The following is a 20,496-nucleotide window of genomic DNA, read 5'->3' as shown; positions in this document are numbered from 1 at the left end:
CTGTGTCCAATGTGATTTTGTTCTAAAGTAGATAACTTATTTTTTTATACCCAGATTCTCTCAGGTCATTTCTTTTCCTTGAAATAAAAAAAAATTGAAATCATCTGCCTATATTCTAGAAGAAATCCATGTGTTTGTGTTCTGAACTAATATCTGAAAAGTACTGATGTTCGGAAGATTTCCTTCTAATAACCTTAAGTATTGTTTCTATTCCAATTTTTCTAGTAATTTCCACTATAAACCTTATATCTTTCAGGTGTACCTTTCATAACTGCTTCATCTGTTTTGCTCAGTATTATATCACCAATACCTACTGTAGCAGGCCCGTAGTAAGATATTTGATATTTAGTGACCACTCAATGAGTGAATTCTTCAAATGTAATCAATGTTGTTCTTCATATGTTCCATTTGAGGTCTCTGCATCCTCCCTTATGTCAGTCAAGTCCTGAATTTGTTGCCATGGTTCTCCACTACATAGGGCAAATCTCCACTGCTCCCTTTCAGGTGACCAAGGAGATGTCTTCACTTCATCTGCTTGTTATACAGAAGTCCTTTTCAAGACTGGGTGTTGCTTCTAAATCTCAAGGCAACATTTTATCTTGACTCCTTTTTTTTTTCCATAGTCCTCCTCTACCCACATACCATTTTTAATCTCATACTTATTACTGAGATGGAAAGAAATTCAACATGACTGACACCTGGCAGCAAACTGGTTAGATCAACTTTTCAGCCACCTGAACTTCAAATAAAGATGGATGTACTCAGAGCCTGATTTCAAAACTCATGCCCAACCACTTGGCTAGTTTGAACTTACACTGTCTTGGAAGGGTTCTCTGAAGAAGAAGCCAAATGAAGACATGCCATTTGCTCTCTCCTCTGTAGGCTCCAGAGCACATTACCTTGGTATTGGTGGCTCCCACACTTCTCTGTGGATGTAGCCGTCTCTATTTCTTGCCTTACTTTATGTATTTGGGGCACATTAGTCTCTGAAATGATCTGGGAATATGGATGTTAAATGGGCCACTGGGAAACTGAGAACTCCAGTTGCTTGGTGAGATGGGTGCCTGCTGGCCAGCCATTTTTAAACATAGATGCAGGTCTTTTCCTGCTCCCTTTGGCTATTTTTTGCCTCAGCTGCTTTCAGAAAGCGTAATAAATAACATGACATTCAAGACTGCTTTTTAATCTACTCTTGCTAATGAAATTCTCCCTAGAGTTTGGCACCAGTCTTTGAATTTTTATTTTAATTTACAGGACTATTAAAAGTTTCTGTTTTTCTCTTAAAATATCTTCATGGGTTCTTAATGGAGAGGCAGAGGTGACATGCCAATTGTTATTACTAGTTCTTCCACTATCCTGGGATGGTATACATGACAGAGGTGTGGGCAAGGAAGGAAACACATGAAAATGACCAAAGAACGTGTGTTTTAAATTCAGTTCATTCCCCCAAGCATGCCATTGCCCCCACAACGTCTGCAACAGAATGTCACCAGCTGTAGTTAGCAAGATAGACATAATCTGTTTCCTGTTTCAGTGTCCTGCTTTATTTTTAAAATGAGGCATTTCGAAGCAGACATTTTAAGCAGCAAACTGAGAATGAGATAAAATATATCCACAATTCATTAATGTAATTCCATATCTCATCCTTTATTCTACCTCAAAATTGGACTTAAGATTACTTTGGAATGCAAAAAAGAAAGACAAGATAATTTTTAGATAAAGGTTTCTAGATTATACCATCTCTATACTGAGGCATTTAATGTTTCCTAGAATAAGTTTTCTTCAGTGACAGGGAAAAAAGTCAAGCAGGGTGTGGTGCCACAGGCTTGTAATTTCAGCATCGAGGACTTCGAGGCAGGAGTTTGGAGACCAATCTGGCTTACATGAGACTGTCTCGAAAAAGAAAAAAGGCAGGGAAGGGGGAGTGAGAAAAATGAGAAACGTATGTAATGAGTAGTGACTAGCAGAAAATATCTGGGAGGCCTATAGTTATTCTTGCATCAAGGTCTCAACTCCATTCAAAAAACAAACAAGCCTCCAGTCATATCGGACAGAGAGACTTGTGACTAGAATTCAGTGCTGTTGCTGGGTGTCTAAAGCTTTCTAGGTTCAAATATGCAGTATGCAGCACGACACAACAGGAGAAAGAAACCACTGACCCTATCGTAGTCCACTAGGCAGGGGTTAAGCTACCTCAAAGGTTATACTCAATTATTAATTTTCCAATTATTCTCTGCAGAAGCCCTTTCTTAGGAGAAATGCTTTTCTTCATCCCAATATGAGGAATACAATTTGATAACCAAGGTATTTTAAGTCTTTCTACATTTCATATGCAAAGATCTCCAACAGTCTGTGTTCACACATTCACATGCCCATTCAGTAGAAACAAAACCTTACAGTCATAGACATAGTTACTTTATTGTCCAGTATGGGAACTGAAAAGGCAAATTTACTTATTTTTTTCAAGGCAGGATCTCATGTAGCCAAGGCTAACCTTGAACTCCTGATCATCTTGCCTTCACGTCTCAAATTATGGGATTATAAGTATGTATCATAATACAAGGCCAAGATAAGCGTTATTTTAGATTACCATTTTTAATAATTTTTTTTGTGTCAGGCCCCATGCTAAATATACCCACAAATTATTTCATGCAATCCTCAAATCACTACTCTGAGGATCTTGTCCTGACCACTTTATAGATGAGGATGCTAAAGGCAACAAATGAGAAAAAAAAATAATGACACATAAGCATGAAGAGGCCATTCTGAAACTCGAAACTATGTATGCTAACCTAAAGCAGAGACATAAAAATGCTGAGTCTCATGGTAGAAAAGTATAAGCTAAGAGTGCCAAGGACACAGCTAAGAGATAGAAGAAATGAGATTTCAAACCCAATTGATTCTGGATGTCATTTCACAAGCATGGTAGTGCTATATTGCCTTTTCAAACAATAAATGAACATGTGTTGTAAGAAAGGGTAAGTTTTAACACACACACACACACACACACACACACACACACACACACACACACACACACTGCACCTACCACTTACCAAGGAGGATCATTATTTCAATTCTATGTTTTTGTGAACTGCATCTTAGCACTAACAAATATTTCCAGATAGTTTTTCAGTCATAGCTGTTATTATCTATATTAAAGTATTTATATTAAAATATATTTCTATTAAACTAAATATACAAATACTTCATTATTTCCATCATTATTCTTTCATCATCATTATTTTTTGTGATAACCTTAAAAAACAACTTAGACTGAAATTGTGTTTTATATAATGAATAAAATTATAAAATGGAAGTAAACTGAAGCATGAGACAAATTCCACAGCAGGTAGACTACATGTGCAATGTCTCTAAAATATTATCCATTATATACAATGATAAAAGCTAGAATATGTAACACGAATCTTAAATGGTCTTTTTAATGAAAAAAAAAAAACCCAGAGTCAGGTATTGGGGTGAATGCTGGAAGATCAGAGAAGCAGAACAAGCCACAGTCAACCTCACCTCGCCAACTCCTCAGCTGATCTTGTTTCCATGAATCATCAGACTGAATGCCTCTGAGTCCTCACCTGGAAGGGATCTCAGCTGAACTGCTTAAAAGCCTCTAGTTCCTGGTCCTCACACCTTAAATACCTTTCTACTTCCTGCCATCACTTCCTGGGATTAAAGGTGTGTGCCACCATGGCTGGCTCTGTATCCAGTGTGGCCTTGAACTTACAAAGATCCAGACAGCTCTCTGCCTCCTGAGTGATAGGATTAAAGGCATGTGTGCCACCACTGTCTGGCCTGTGTCTAATCTAGTGGCTGTCCTGTTCTCTGACCCCAGATAAGTTTATTAGGGTACAAAATATATCAACAACAAGAGTATGTGACCTGTATTGGATTACTACCATAGTTTGTTTATATGAAAAGCTGGATTTACCTTCACCACCACCACCACCACCACCACCACCACCACCACCACCACCACCACCACCACCTCCCTGACCACCTCCATCATCACCACCTCCACCACCACCACCACCACCACCACCTCCACCACCACCTCCACCACCACCTCCACCACCACCTCCACCACCACCACCACGTCCCTGACCACCTCCATCACCACCTCCACCACCTCCTTAAGTATTTGAGACTAAATCAGGAAGGAAACAATCGAGCACAGGCAGGCAGGAAGACACCTGGATCTATCAATTAACAAATGCCTGCTGGGGCTCTGATATCAGTACCGTTGTCTGCTGCATCCGTGTTTGACATGAGGGAGTAAATGAAGCTGGCTCATGTACACAGAAGCTTATAACATGCTGTTTAACAGTGCATGAGAGTTAGTTGAAAATGCATGAAAGAAGTTGAAAAATGCAACAGATGTTGTATGAGATATACCACAGGAGCTGAAAACAGGTTAAACATGCAAATGTACAGAAAGAAATGTATACTCCTTTCAGATTTGGCAGGTGATCACGTCTCGGGCTTTTTTGCTTTTCATTTTACCCTTGCTTTTTGAAATTCAAAACATCACAAATTTAGCTTCATTCATTCCCAATTGCCTATTTTCAGAGGTAATTTTTAAAGCAAAACAAAACATTTTTGTTATTCATTTATTTATTGTGGTGGTGGAGGTGGTGGAGGTGGTGAAGGAGGAGGTGGAGGAGGTGGTGGAGGTGGTGGAGGTGGTGGTGGAGGAGGTGGAGGTGGTGGTGAAGGTGGTGGAGGTGGTGTTGGAGGTGGAGGTGGTGGTGAAGGTGGTGGAGGTGGTGTTGGAGGTGGTGGAGGTGGTGGTGGAGGAGGTGGAGGTGGTGGTGAAGGTGGTGGAGGTGGTGTTGGAGGTGGTGGAGGTGGAGGAGGAGGTTGTGTAGGTGGTGGAGGTGGAGGTGGTGGTGGTGGTGATGGTGGTGATGGTGGTGGCAGTGGTGGTGGAGGTGGCCAAATCAATTTAACTAACAATTACCATCTATGCCAAAAGCCAGCAAAATTGCTAGTAAGGCTCATGTTGTTTAGACATTACCATAAGAACCACTGGTATAAACTTGGAACTGCTCTCAATTTGAATTTATTTATATGCCAAGAGTAATTTCAGAAAAACTTTAATATTTAGTAAGGAATATAAAAAATTCAATGTATTTATTACTTAGTGCTCATACTCTAAAATGAGCAGTCTTATGAAAATAATACTTTTAACAACATATAACCAAAATAGATATGAATAATAGTTTCCATGTTTTTCTTGGGTTGTTTTGCTTTTCTTTTCTTTTTGACCCCTGCAGAAAAAGTCTCATGTAGCCCAGGCAAGCCTCAAACATGCTGTGTAGCTGAGAATAACTTTGAACTCCTGATCCTCCTGCCTCTACCTTCAAAGTGCAAGGATCATTGATCGATATGTACCACTACACTACGTTTTGTGTACACCGCATGTGTGCAGTGCCTATGGATGCCACAAGAAGGCATCAGATCACCTGAAACTGGAGTTATATACAGTTGTAAGCCACCATGTGGACAGTGGTAACTGAACCGGGGCCCTCTGCAAGAGCAAGTGCTCTTAACTATTAAGCCATCTCTCTAGCCCCCACTTTTTTTTTTTTAAAGACAGGATCTGTTATAGAAATTGAAACTCATCAATTTGGCTGGGCTGACTGGCCAATAAGCTTCAGGGACAAAACTGTCTCTGCTCCCTAAGCCTACCGCCATTGCTGAGGTTATAGGCACAGTCACTAAGCCCTTCATTTTTATGTAGGTTCTGAGGACCCAAACTCAGATCTTCAAGACTGCATGTCAGGTACTGTATCAACTGACTGACTAAACCATCTCCACATCCCCACACCCATGCTCTTCTTTTAATGAGGTGCTGGGGATGAAACCCAGAGCTCTGTGCATGATAAACAAGTACTCTACCAACTGAATCACATCTCAAACTGAGAAATGGCATCTTAAAGTGACACTTCCTCCAGAGAAAAACTGTCTTCAAACCAAGTCAGTGATACAATTCCTACGTAACAAATTCTATTTTTTCTTTTAGTTCCATAAAACTTAGAATACCTTCCACCCTCAATAAGCCATATAGGCCCTCCATGAATATTTAGTTGAAACATAAAATGGGAGTACAAAAGTATAATTTATTCAGACAGAATGCCTAATCATTCTCAATGTTCCTCTACTAAACCTGGGCCTGTTTCCAATTCCAAATCTCAGTGAATACTAGCCAGAAACTTAGGATCCCTTTTTCCATCTCCTACATCTGCACCTCCAAATATATCTAGTTTATCATCAAGTGACAGTGGCTTATATCATTTTTATCTTTCCAAACGTACATGAATGCTCCCATCACAGGTCAAGTCCTTTAGCATTCTCACTCTTGCATGTTTACCCCCAGCAACCAGGACATTGTTTGAAAAGAGAAATCCAATTTAATGATGTCCCCCTTAAAGTGCTCCCCAACCTCCACTAACTTAAAAACTTTACTGTGGTGATATTTTATTTGTATGTTAATAAATAAAGTTTGCCTGAAGATCAGAGGAAATAGGAAGCCATTTTAAGTAGACACAAAAGTCAGCCAGTGGTAGCACATGCCCTTAATCCTATCACTTAGCAGGCAGGATCTCTGTGTGTTCAAGGCCATACTAGGGAACAGAGCCAAGCATGGTGACACAAGCCTTTAATCCCAGTACCAACCACAGAGACCTAGAGGTCTGTACAGACAGACAGTGATAAGGAAGTGAGGTACCTGCGCTAAGGGGCCAATGAGAGGACAGAACAGCAAGGCAATAAAGGCGCAGGTAGACAGGGAGTAGCACACTTTGGAAGCTGCTGCATGGTGAGGTAAGGTTAGCTGGTGGCTATTCCTATTTCCCTGATCTCTAAGGCTTTCACCCCTATATTTGGCACCATGTTTTTTATTTAATAAGACCGCTTAGAAATTCATCAACACTTTATCACCCCTGCCCCCCTCCCCCGTGGTGGGCAAGACCATTCCGTGATCAGAACATGAGATAACCTTTGATTCTCCTTTCTCTGGTCTCATGTGCTTGCCAAGCTGTAGCCATTTTTGACCTACTCTCCCACTGCCTGGCTGTTCCTCTTGCTCAACCCCATTCAAGTTCCCATGCATGTTTCACAGCCTCTAGAAAGTCTAAAACCCAGGTGTTCTCTTGGAACACACCTTTTATTCATCGCCCATATGAAATGTTCACTTTTACTGTTTCCAGTCCACCATCAAGGCCCGATTCTTCATTAGAGCAATTTTCTAAGTGATAAATGACTACATGACTCTTCTTTTTTTTTTGGTTTTTCGAGACAGGGTTTCTCTGTGTAGCTTTGCGCCTTTCCTGGAACTCACTTGGTAGCCCAGGCTGGCCTCGAACTCACAGAGATCCGCCTGCCTCTGCCTCCCAAGTGCTGGGATTAAAGGCGTGCGCCACCACCGCCCGGCTACATGACTCTTCTTAACAGACATTCGATAACAAAGGCAAATATTGAAGGACTGCAAACATTTAACTGTACTGAGTGTATTGAAAACACAGATCCTAAGGACCCAGGTCATTCTTTTTACTGGGTCTCATTTACTAGTTTAATGAAGAAATTCTTTTTCCTGCAATAATTAGAAAAGAAACAGAAAAGAGCTATGTCTAGGCATGCAAGGAAAAGCAAATGAACAAACCAAGGACACTAAGGAAATATACATATTTCTGGATTGGTTTTCTTTCTCTCTCTCTCTCTCTCTCTCTCTCTCTCTCTCTCTCTCTCTCTCTCTCTCTCTCTCTCTCCTCCCTCCCCCTCTCTTTCTTTTCTTCCTTCCTTCCTTCCTTCCTTCCTTCCTTCCTTCCTTTCTTTCTTTTTCTTTCTTTCTTTCTTTCTTTCTTTCTTTCTTTCTTTCTTTCTTTCTTTCTCTTTTCTTGTTAGTGCTGATGATTGATCCCAGGGCCTTGAACACACTAAATAATTTCCCTACCACTGAGTTATACCCCAAGCCCAGTCCTGGCTTTGTTTGTTTGGGTTTTTAAGACACAGTACTTCCTAGGATACACAGGAGGATAGATCGGTTCTTCTGGCCTTTAGAAGGTTTCAAAAAATGAAGATAATTCAAAGAGACATGCTGTAGGATCCTTTATATCTGGCCTTGGCCCTCACCAAAGTCCCTTAGAGGGCAGGAATTTAAATTAGCTCTTAAAGTGAAGAAAAAAAATGATACTGGCTCGGTAAATGCCTCCTTTGCTACTTGACTGCCCTGACCTCCTGAAGGTCTTTCAAATGCACTTCAAAACTGCCATTGCTTTCCTCTGTCAAAACTGCTTCCACATCGGGGCTCTGAAATGGCTGAATGGGCTATGTTGCCAATATATCAGGTTTACTATTTAAAAATTATCACTCAAAGCCTGGCAGTGGTAGTGCATGCATTTAATCCCAGCACTCGGGAGGCAGAGGCAGGCGGATCTCTGTGAGTTTGAGGCCAGCCTGGGCTACAGAGCAAGTTCCAAACAGCTAGAGCAACACAATCAGACCGCTTTAAAATAAAAAAGAAAATCATAAGTTAAGACTTTTGGCTGGGCATGGTGGCTTATGCCTTTAATCCCAGCACCCAGGAGACAGGGACAGGCAGATCTCTGAGTCTGAGGCCAGCCGAGTCTACAGAGTGAGTTTCAGGACAGTCAGGGCTATGCAGAGAAACTCTGTCTTGAAACAAACCCCCTAAAATGTATTATTCAATGATGTACAATTAAACAATAAAACGGTTCTTTTTTGGGCCAGTGAGCTGTCTTGGTGGGTAAAGGTGCTTGCTACACAAGCCTAGTAATGGGAGTTCAATCCTCATGTAAAAGTGAAATGAGACAACTAATTCCACAAAGTGGCCCTTTGACCTTCATATAAGCACCATGGCACACAAGCACCCCTCCATATAGTCCCACGCAAATAAAAACATTTAAACATTTTTTTTAAAGACAGGGTCTCTCCCACAGCCAAGCACTTGGCCAAGATCCTGGAGTTCTGTTGAAGAGAGGGAGGAAGCATTATAAGAGCAAGGGGGCTCAGAATCATAATGGAAAAAACCACAGAGACAGCTGACCGGAGCTAGTAGGAGCTCATGGACTCTGGACTGACAGCTGGGGAGCCTGCATGGGACCAAACTAGGCCCTCTGAATGTGGGTAAAAGTTGCATGGCTTGATGTGTTTGTGGGTCCCCTGGCAATGGGACCAGGACTTATCCTTGGTACATGAACTGGCTTTTTAGAGCCCATTCCCTATGGCGTGATGCCTTACTCAGCCCTGATGCAAGGAGGAGGGGCTAGGTCTGGCCCCAACCTGGTATGCCAGCCTGTGTTGACTACCCAAGGGAGGCTTTATCCTCTATGAGGAGGCGATGGGTTGAGATGGGGGTAGGTGGGGGGGGGAGCAGGAGAAGGGGAGTGAGGAGGAACAGGGGTCAGTATGTAAACGTGTGGGAGCCCGTTCTCGGGTTCCTCGTGGCTTTACCCAGCAGGTCCACATAGAGGATGATTAGGACCACGGGCCTGAGTGCAGGTGTCTGAGATGGTCTGCACTTGGCTGTGCTGGGGGAGGAGGTCTTTTGCTCCACCCCTTGGCGTCTCTATTAAAACCCTGGGGCAGAGATAGTCGGGGCTCGTTGGAATAGGTTCCAGGCCCTTTTGAGGCTATCCTTTATTTTCTATCTGTTTATCTCCGCAAGATTCTCCGCAATAAATCCTTCTATCTAATATTTCCTGCTGCTCACACTCAAGAAAACTCTGGGGAACTGTGGAGGTGGTGGGTAAACGCCCCACATAAAAGGAAAGAAAAAAATTTAAATGAAAAAAGAGTCTGCAAAATAAATAAATGAAAGACAGGGTCTCTCTCTATATCCCTGACTGTCCTGGAACTTGCTATATAGATCAGGCTGTCCTGGGACTCATAGATCTACCTGCCTCTGCCTCTGAAGTTCTAGGATTAAAGGCATATACCACCATATCAGGATTCATTTTTTTAAAAAAGGTTTTTACTACTGGAGCTCGGCCTGGTGCTTGGCTGTAGATCTCTGCATCTGCTTCCATCAGTTACTGAATGAAGGCTCTATGATGACAGTTAGGGTAGTCACGGATCTGATTACTGGGATGAGCAAGGGGCATCAAAATCATGATGGGGAAACCTACAGAGACAACCAAACCAAATTAGTGGGAACTCATGCAATTTAGATCATCACCTGTAGAGCCTCCATGGGACTGGACTAGGCCCTCTGCATAAGGAGACAGTTGTGTAGCTTGATCTGCTCAAGGGACCCCTGGCAGTAGGATTAGGATCCATCCCTGGTGCATGAGCTGGCTTTTTGGAGCCCACTAACTATGATGGGACACCTTGCACATCCTTGAGGCAAGGGGAGGGGCTTGGACCTGCCTCTACTGAATGTACCAGGCTCTGCTGACTCCTCATGGGAGGCCTTACCTTCTTGTAGGAGGGAATAGGGGGTGGGTTGTTGGGGGGATGCTGGAGGGGTGGGAAGAGGAGGATCTGTGATTGGCTTGTAAAACCTGGGGCCTATGCAGGGTCGCTTGGCTCGGCCTGGGAGGAGGGGACTGGACCTACCTGGACTGAGTCTACCAGGCTGATCTCAGTCCTTGGGGGAGGCTTTGCCCTGGAGGAGGTGGGAATGGGGGGTGGGCTGGGGGGAAGGGGAGGGGGGCGGGAGGGGGGAGAACAAGGGAATCCGTGGCTGATATGTAGAACTGAATTGTATTGCAAAATAAAAAAATACATATATAAAAAATGAATAAAAATATTTCTTAATAAAAGAAAGGTTTTCTTCCACAGTCACCTGTATTCTAGTGCATGGCAAAGCTGTGCAATTTGCTTTAGTCTGGCAAAATGAAAAACACAGAACTACTGATAACACATATTTGAACCATCTGAGACATTACCAGTATTGGAGCAGTCATAAATGATTGCTAGCTGGCTAATAGTTAAAGGGCTTATGTAGTATGGCATCTCTTTTAAGTCCTTGGGATATTGGGCATCTCGTAGTACTTAGAATGAAGTTGAACTATTTTTACTTCTACAATAAAAATCAAAGTTTCTGAAAAAGATGGTTGATATTTAAGTGCCAAAACTATCATAAAACATAAAAAAGTCTTAGACTGCTTAATTGAAAAGATGCACATAAACCCACACACCAAAGGAAGCTTCTGTGAGCACTTCTACTATGACCTAGTGGACCAGTATCAACTTGACCAGACACTGCCTGGTAATGTCGAAGGATTTACAGGGAAACAATGCACTATAAACAGACTCACCTTGTCCTGGATAAATAAATAGACATGTCTTTTTGTTGTTTTCATGGGCTGGGAATGAAACTTGGGGCCTTTTGCAAGCTAGGCAAGTGCACTACCACTGAGCTACACCCACAGCCCTAATGGGTACACTTTTGTATGTAGATTACCCCTCAAAAAAGTAGATGTAAGATGGATGGCTGAGGGTTGGAGAGAGATGCAGCTCATTGGTAGAGTGCTTCCCCAGCATGTACAAGGCTCTAGGTTCAATTTCTAGTACCATTCAAACAAAGAAAGAAAACAAATTGAAAAGTTTAAAGAGAATTCATCTAATAGCTACAGATTAGGGTAAACTTACTAATTTACGGTTATATAGAGAAGGTAAGTAATAAAATGTTCAAAACTGCAAATCTCGCTATCAAGATGAAAAATAAGATACATAAACAATTTTCACTACCCCGCCCCCACCCCACACACACAGAAAAGAGCATCTCTTTAAATAGAAAGGGAGAGAGACAAGGTAGGTATACTCCCAGCTAGTCAGGAGGCTGAGGAGGAAGGATTGACAGTTTGAAGTCAGCCTGAGATCCACAGCAAGACCCCATCCGAGAAGAGAATAGTGATAAAGAGAAACAAATAATCTAGCTCTCTATTAAAAGATTGTGCCAGGTGGTGGTGGTGCACGCCTTTAATCTCAGCACTCGGGAGGCAGAGGCAGGCGGATCTCTGTGAATTTGAGGCCAGCCTGGTCTACAAAGCAAGTTCCAGGAAAGGCGCAAAGCTACACAAAGAAACCCTGTCTTGAAAAAAAAAAAGATTGTGTAAAATGAAATATAGTTGATCTTCCTACAATCCACACCTTTATACACTCTATACAGTTGTCCTCGAACAATCTTCTATATAGAAAATACAGACTTTGGTAGTGGCAAATTAATAAAACTTTCAGAGACTACAAGGTAGTGATGCCTGCCAGGCTACCTTCAGTTAAGTGGTATTAACCACCTCTGCTTGTACAGCAGTTATCACACAATTGTGTGAATATTTCATTGCACCCTTATTTTATAACAATAAGGAGGTAATGAGAAAATGAAAGTCCCACTTCTAGTGATCAAATAATTGAAACCAAGATGGCATTAATTAGGCAAGCCCAACGCAGACAGTCTACAACCTCAATCAAACAATCACCAGACTTAAACGACATTCAATTGTGATGGGTGAATACAAAATTTAAATTTAAATGCAGAATATATTTCATCAAAGATTATCTTGCTAAGGCAGCAACAGTAGTTTAAACACACTAAATCCAAGTTGTACCAAGAAAATGTATTTTTTTTTCAATTTTCTGTAAGTAATTTAAGTTGGCTTTTTAAAGTCCATGCCTTACCTTGAACTTGCATGGTAGTGACTTGGTCCTTCCTAGTTTATAGAGTCCTTCAGGTAAATGCTCAGATTTTTCAGATCTTTCTCCCTGCTTCTACCAAGACAGGAGCTTGGTTACATGGAGAGGTTGAGGCAGAAGAAACTCACTGTAGTAAGGCAGGGGCTCTCTGGTCTCTAAGAAGGTTCTTTCTGGGATTGAATCCATGATGCTTCTGTTGAGCCCCAAGGGATACGTTATCAACTCTGGAGAGCTTTCTTAGCTCAGAGCATGGGAGTTGGGCCAGTTGATTAAGCTCCTTCTTAGCTTTGTTGGTGAAGACATCTGGACTGTAGTCTCATTTACATCTACCCTTGGTCACCAAATGCTATGTTGCTATCAGCCTGTGCCTCAAACACAATTTCCCCACTGATGGTGCCACTGGATTTCAACCCAGCTACATGAGATTGTGTTCTTTTGAGATCCTTAGAAGCTGCTCACAAGCTAAAGGAGGCCTCTCTCCACTTAACTACACTAGACATTTTTTTTTCTGCTGTTGCTGCCCCAGTTGTGATGTGGCAACCTTGAAGAGAACACTTTCCAAGAGGGGAATGAGAGATAAGCTTCCTTCGCTTTTGGCAATAACTTCAAAACATCCATTTTTCTGAAGTTGGGAATGTTGGGAACGTCAGCCAGCATATACTGACCTACTCTAACTTGCCCTCTTCCTTCTACATTGTTTCATCATTTGAAAGGACAACTTTTCATTTCTCCATTAATTTTCAAAGGAAATGATCCTAGAAAGTAGCATCCATGCTTCTCTCCCCACCCTACTCCCTCTCTCTCCTAGAGCTATGATAAAAAGCAAAGTTCAGGAGAGAAATTCCAATATATTGACTGTCTTAGTTAGGGTTTCTATTGTTGTGAAGAGACACCATGACCATGACAACTCTTCCAATGGAAAACATTATTGGGGCTGGCTTACAGTTCAGAGGTTTAGTCCATTATCATGGTGGGAAGCAAGGCAGCATGCAGGCAGACATGGTGCTAGAGGAGGAGCTGCCACATGTTGATCCAGAGGCAACAGGAAATAGACTAACACACTGGACAGTATCTTGAGCATAGGAGACCTCAAAGCCCGCCCCCACAGTGACACACTTCCCACTCCAACAAAGCCTCCTAACAGTGCCATTCCCTTTAGGGGTCATTCTCTTTCAAACCACCACATTGACCATGGATATAAGAGCAGGAATTTGAAAATTACTAAATACAGAAATTTTTAGGTATACTAATAGAAGAACAACCAAATTCCTTTGAAATCTTAAAATTATGGACAGATGACCAACATGAAAAATACATGATACTTGGGCCTGGAGAGATGACTTAGTGGTTAAGAGCTCATGCTGTTCTTGCAAAGGACCCAAGATTGGTTCACAATTTCCTGTAACTCCAGCTCCAGGGGATTTGATGCTCTCTCCTGACCTCTGTGGGCACTGTACTCATGTGCATACTTTACATAGACAGGTACACATACATACACACAATTTAAAATAATGAAAATAGAAAAATGGTCAAAATAAAGAGAAAACGTTATTTCTCTGTTAAACTAGTGAGAATAGCTTTCTACAGACTCTTTTAAAAGGGGCACTGACTGTCTAACTTCCTTGGGATGCTTCTCCTGTGCATTGTGTAGGTCCCACTGAAGCCTTACTATTTGCAGTTATGGAGATAAACGATGTACAGAAAGCTAGCAATAGCACAGGTAGCTAGTATGCAGCAAGTGGCTGACTATTTCTGAGGGAATACAACAACAAGAAAAATATCCAGGGGTACCCACACATTCACACCTTCTGCTGAAGTTAGAGGTATTAGAGCAAAATGGTAAAATAGTTACAAATTTACAAATTAACGTCTGTTTTGCAATTGTTCCTCAACACTCTGATAAATCTCCTCTCTCTCTCTCTCTCTCTCTCTCTCTCTCTCTCTCTCTCTCTCTCTCTCTCTCTCTCTGTGTGTGTGTGTGTGTGTGTGTGTGTGTAATCTATTCAGTTTGTATTTGGGAAAATATCAAAGTACCTTAGGTTTATATTCTCCTATAAAATATGACAATATGAATACTAAACTCTCTTAAATAAGGCCAACATGTCATTGGTTATTTTTCTCCAATCATTGGAAATATGGGTGGCTTGGGAGGTCATAGACCTTAGGTGGGAAGCTATTGCTATTGTTCCACAAAATAAACAGGATGTGGCCATGAAATTGTCCTCTAGGAATTATATTTATTCCCATAGGTTAGTGCTGCCATCAACTCTGGTCAGAGAAGCCCCATTTACAATGGGCAGTGATAATTGCAGAGACTCGTAAGTGGTCAAAGTAATAAGAACAAAAGACTTAGCCATAAGTGACATCAACAACATCCCCTTCAAGGTTCAAGGAACATAGCAAAAAGAGGGTGGAAATATAAGAGCCAAGTAAAGGAGTAGAATGAGGTGAAAGCTGTCTTTGGAGCACAGCAATGCAGTTGAACTCTTGACCTCACGAGACACATACACACACACACACACACACACACACACACACACACACACACACACGCGCGCGCGCACACATGCAAGTTATAATTAACATTAACAAGTTTTCTTTTCCTAAAACTTCAGGGGGTAGAGAGATTGCTCAGTAGTTAAGAGCACTTGCTGCTCTTACAGAGGACCCAGGTTCGATTCCTAGCACTCACATGGTGGCTCACTTCCATTTCCAGGCCCCATGCTCTCTTCTGATCCCCTCGGGTCCCTTCTGATCTCTCCAGGTACCAGCACTCATGTGGACATACATACATGCAGGCAAAACAGTCAAACACATAAAATACATACATACATACATACATACATACATACATACATACATACACTTTTCAAAGTGTCTAATTTAGTGAGAACTCTTCATGCCTTATTATGCATTGTGGGAAAAAACTAGAAAATCCCAGCCTTGTGCTCTCTTACCAGAAAAAAGTGTATCAAATATAAAGCAACAGACTTGGTATTTTTTAAAAAGTATTATTTGGTCTTCATATTCAACTCCCCATTATTTTATCTTACATCTGAACTACATCATATTAAAGACCTGGAAGATGAACTATTTATCATGATCACACATGGAGGCTTAATGGCCTAGTCATGTCATTGTAAGCACTAAAGATAAAAAGAGGAAGACAAATTCCCCAATGTGGCAACACGAATGGAACAACAGCCATCTGTAACTCTTTAGGAGTTCAATGATGTTAGAGAAATAGCCAAATAACACTATAAATTTGAATCAAAGTTTTGTGTCTGGTTATCTAACGTCAAGAATATCACTGAATATAAAGAACTCAATCAAACAGCAAAACAAACAATAACAACACACCCAAACAAATAACTGAATTTTTAAACATGGCAATAGACTTTGACAGGCATCTCTCAAAAGAAGACACATAAATGGCAAAACGGAATATGAAAAAATGCTCAACAGCACCACTCCCCAGGGAATGCCAATCAAAATTACACTGAAGGAGCTGGAGAGATAGCTCAGTGGTTAAGAACGCTGTGGCCGCTTTTCTAGAGAACCCAGGTTTGATTCCCAGGACCCACATGGTGGTTCATAACTGTCCAAAACTCCAGTTACAGTGGAATTCACTGCCCTCTTCTGGCCTCTAAAGGTACCAGGAATGCACATGGTACATAGATATACATACATACAATCACCAATACACATAAAATAATTTTATAAAATTTAAAAACTACAACATAATTATCTCCTTTCTCAAGTAAGAATGGTTATCATCAAAAAGACAAAAGACATGAAGTGCTAGGGGCGACATGGAGAAAAAGGAAAATATACACAATGTTGGTAGAAATGTTAATTAGTATAGGGGCATCATAGAGAACAGAATGAAGATTTCTCAAAAAAATGAAAAACAGATCTTCCACATGGTCTAGCAGCCCTACTACTGGCTACATGTATAAAAAAAAATGAAATATAGACATCTGCACTCTCGCAATACTATTCACAATAGTGAAGAAGAAAATAAAATGTACATATACATAATAAAATACTATGTAGCCATAAAGAGAAGGAATCTTACCATTTGAGACAACATATAAGGAATTAAAAGTCATTGTGCTAAGTGAAGTAAGGGAGGCATAGAAAGTACCATAAAATCTCATTCACATTTGGATATAAAACTGTGGACCTTACAGGAAAAAATAATATCAATGAGTAAAATATTAAAAATCCTCTTCAAATATCATTATTAAAGACCTCAATGAGATCACAAGTCTTTATCTTTTAACGGGCTTCTTCTGCCACATCTAATTCCTTGCAGTTTCTCAACTGAGTCTTTATATATACTTGTTTCCATCTGTTCAAGTATTCATCATTCTTCATTCATTCATTTCACTGACAAACATTTTTCAAGTTTCTCTGTGTGATAGGCACTATGCTAACAGTACAAGGGGGCTCTTTTCTCATGGAGGTTACACTCTGGAAGGAAAAGCTAAAGACAAAAGAAGAAGACCGGGGCCGGGGATGTGGCTCAGTAGTAGAATGCTTATCTAGAATGCATGATTTGATCCTAATACCACAAAAAAGTAGATGATGGTAACAGCTTATTAGAGAAAACAGAGATGGGACAACTCCACAGTCTCTGTGCAGGCAGGGCATTTCAAGGAAGTAACACATTTTAGCTTTCCTTACTTGAAAGTAAGGCAGCTACACTGCTAGTTCATTCCTCTTTCACCTTCAAACCATTTCTCTGGGAAGCATTTGTAGGGCCTTCTATCTTGTCCTGTCACTTCTCTTTTCATGATCTCTAGCGTTCTATCCACACCTCCATCCAAGAACTTCCCTATGACTGACCATGTGGCCTTACTTCCCAAGCTAGGCAACAATTAACATTTGTGAGAACAGGGGCCTTATTTTAAATCTGTACCACAATGCGTAGCAGAAAGGACCTCCAAAAGGATGAGATGGACCAGCTGGACATTCCAGTTTTGTTGTTATTTTGTTTTTCTTTTTCTTTTGAGACAGAAGCCTACTTTGTAGTCCAGGCTGCTCTCCACTTTGTTGCAATCATCTTGCCTCAGCCTCCCACATGTTGGGCTTGGAGGTGTGAGCCACTGTGATTGGCTAGTACACAACTTTTAAGTACCTCTGATGAAATTTTCAGTAATCATAAAGAAATGAGACAAAGGACATCCTGGACAAGGAAATGAGACAAGAAATTTTAACTAAAAACACTGAAAAAGTAAAGACTGAAATATTACTTTGTTAAAAGGATGAACTAAATCTAAGCTTAAAGCCATTTTCTTTTTATACATTGTTCATTCTCTGACAAACTGCATTCCTCAAGGACACAGAGCACAACCCATTACTGTATTGTTGCTAGCCTTCTCCTTCCATATAGTAAGCTTTCTATAGACGCTGATCATGCCCTTCATGTCCTTTGTCCTAAATCCACAGTAAACTGTCTGCTTAATGAACTAATTTCAAGTTTTAAAGTTCATCTGTGCGGTTTGTCTTTAACTAGGACAAAGACTATCCTTACATCAATAAATTATATTCAAATTGCATGGTCAATGAAGCTGAATGAATTTGAAAAATATCTGCATCAGATATATCACAATGGGCTAAGTGCTTCAAGATATTTAAGAGAAAAAATGAGAAATTTTGGGAAAAAACAAAATATATATTATTTCTTAACAAACAGCAGTACTCTGTATATACGTGGAATAGAATTAATTGTTAAGACACAGTACCAAGTGCATGGGGTATGTATGCAAATGGGGAAATGAAATGTTTTTGCTGAAAAGGTAAAGAGAAGCATGGATCTTTTCTAGTAGAGGAACATGTCTGATTATAACTGCTTCACTGAAGTCCTTGAGTTCACAGTCTAAATTAAGCATGGATAACATTGGCATACTGGCTTTGAATTATGTCCTTCTAGTTATTCTGTATTTGGACAAAAATGAAGCTAAAGTAGTAGATTGATTAGAAGACATAAAGAAATACGATATCGAATAAATATACATATCAGAAACCACATGTTAAATTTTCTATCAAGCACTACGAGCTATTTCAAAGCAAGGACTACTGATCATCAAGGGTCCACTGCAGCTACCTGATAACCCTAATTGTTGTGCTAGAAACCCCATCCAACTACTGAGGGATCTGGATGCAGAGATCCATGGCTAGGCCCCGGGTGGATCTCTGGGAGTCCAATTAGCGAGAATGAGGAGGGTTTATATGAGCGAGAATTGTTGAGACCAAGATTGGATAAAGCACAGGGACAAATAGCCAAACGAATGGAAACACATGAACTATGAACCAATGGCTGAGGGGTCACCAACTGGATCAGGCCCTCTGAATGGGTGAGACAGTTGATTGGCTTGATCTGTCTGGGAGGCATCCAGGCAGTGGGACCGGGTCCTGTGCTCATTGCATGAGTTGGCTATTTGAAACCTGGGGCCTATGCAGGATTGTTTGGCTCGGCCTGGGAGGAGGGGACTAGACCTACCTGGACTGAGTCTACCAGGTTGATCTCAGTCCACGGGGAAGGCTTTGCCCTGGAGGAGGTGGGAATGGGGGATGGGCTGGGGGGAAGGTGAGGGGGGCGGGAGGGGGGAGAACAAGGAAATCCGTGGCTGATATGTAGAACTGAATTGTATTGCAAAATAAAAAAAAAATTTAAAAAAAGTAAGTCTGAAGAATGAACTAATATTATCATGTAAAATATTGCTTATAGCCAGATATGCTGGTGTATACCTGCAATTCCAGCACTTGGGGGGGCTGAGGCAAAAGGATTATGAGTTTGAAGCCACTCTGTACTACACAGTGCATTCAAGGCAAGCTTGAGCCACACAGATATATAGCAAGACCCCATTTCAAAAATAATTTTTAAAGTGTTGCTTATAAACTTTATTTGGGGATCTTTATTATAACACACTGACACACACACAGAGGGAGACAGAGAGAGAGAGAGAGAGAGAGAGAGAGAGAGAGAGAGAGAGAGAGAGAGAGAGAGAGAGAGAGAGATATCGAGATCTAGCTCTGGCCCAGAAAGGATAGCCTCTTTCCTCCCAGGTTCCCCAGGTGGTATCAACCTCCGACCTCCACATGTGCTTGCACAGGCAGGTGCATATATATACCACGATAGTACACACAAACAACAACAATTGCCAAAAGAACCAACTTAAAAAGTGTTATGGCCTATATAATTTGTTTAAATAGCATCCTTGAAATGACAAAACTATATAGGTTAAGTAAAGATTAGGAGTTACCAAGGGCCAGGGATAAGGAAAAAATGTGGCTATGACTATAAAAAGGTACTACTGCTGAAACTACAGTGTATTTTGACTATAGTGGGCACACAACTCTGCACAAATTATAAACAACTCTACACAAGTTATATATAACTAAACACAATGAGTGTATATAAAATTGGTGAAATCTGAAGGTTAATGGATTATGTCAATGTCAATTGTCTACCTATGATATTATGCTAAAAGTTAACAGGTATAATGGTGTACACTTCTATTTCTAGTAAATGGCAGGTAGAAGAAGAAAAAAAGTCAGACATTCAAAGTCACCTTGACTACATACTCAGTTCAAGACCAGCATGTGTTACAAGAGATCCTGTTTTAAAAACACAAACAAACAAAAAAATACAGCAAAAGTTGGGGGTGTAGCTCAGTGGCAGAGTCCTTGCTTGGCATGCACAAAGTCATGGGCCAATGTAGATGAACGGTCTTATTAAATAAGAAACACAGAGTCAAATGCAGAGTTAATAGCCCAAGAGGTCAGAGCAATAGATAAGAGCTAAAAACCTTACCC

At 41.0% G+C, this 20,496-nt stretch overlaps 1 protein-coding gene across 3 annotated transcripts in view; it reads right to left on the bottom strand.

Annotated features, from left to right (window-relative positions):
- Positions 1–20,496, bottom strand: part of LOC128100726 (cyclin-dependent kinase-like 5) — a 185,249-nt gene that overhangs the window by 72,846 nt on the left and 91,907 nt on the right. The window lies entirely within an intron of this gene.

The sequence above is a fragment of the Peromyscus californicus genome, unplaced genomic scaffold (assembly GCF_007827085.1).
Source record: "Peromyscus californicus insignis strain IS unplaced genomic scaffold, ASM782708v3 Scaffold_10__1_contigs__length_136768540, whole genome shotgun sequence".
Classification (NCBI taxonomy): Eukaryota; Metazoa; Chordata; class Mammalia; order Rodentia; family Cricetidae; genus Peromyscus; species Peromyscus californicus.
Note: the sequence above shows the minus strand (reverse complement) of the source record. Positions and strands in the feature narration are given on the sequence as shown.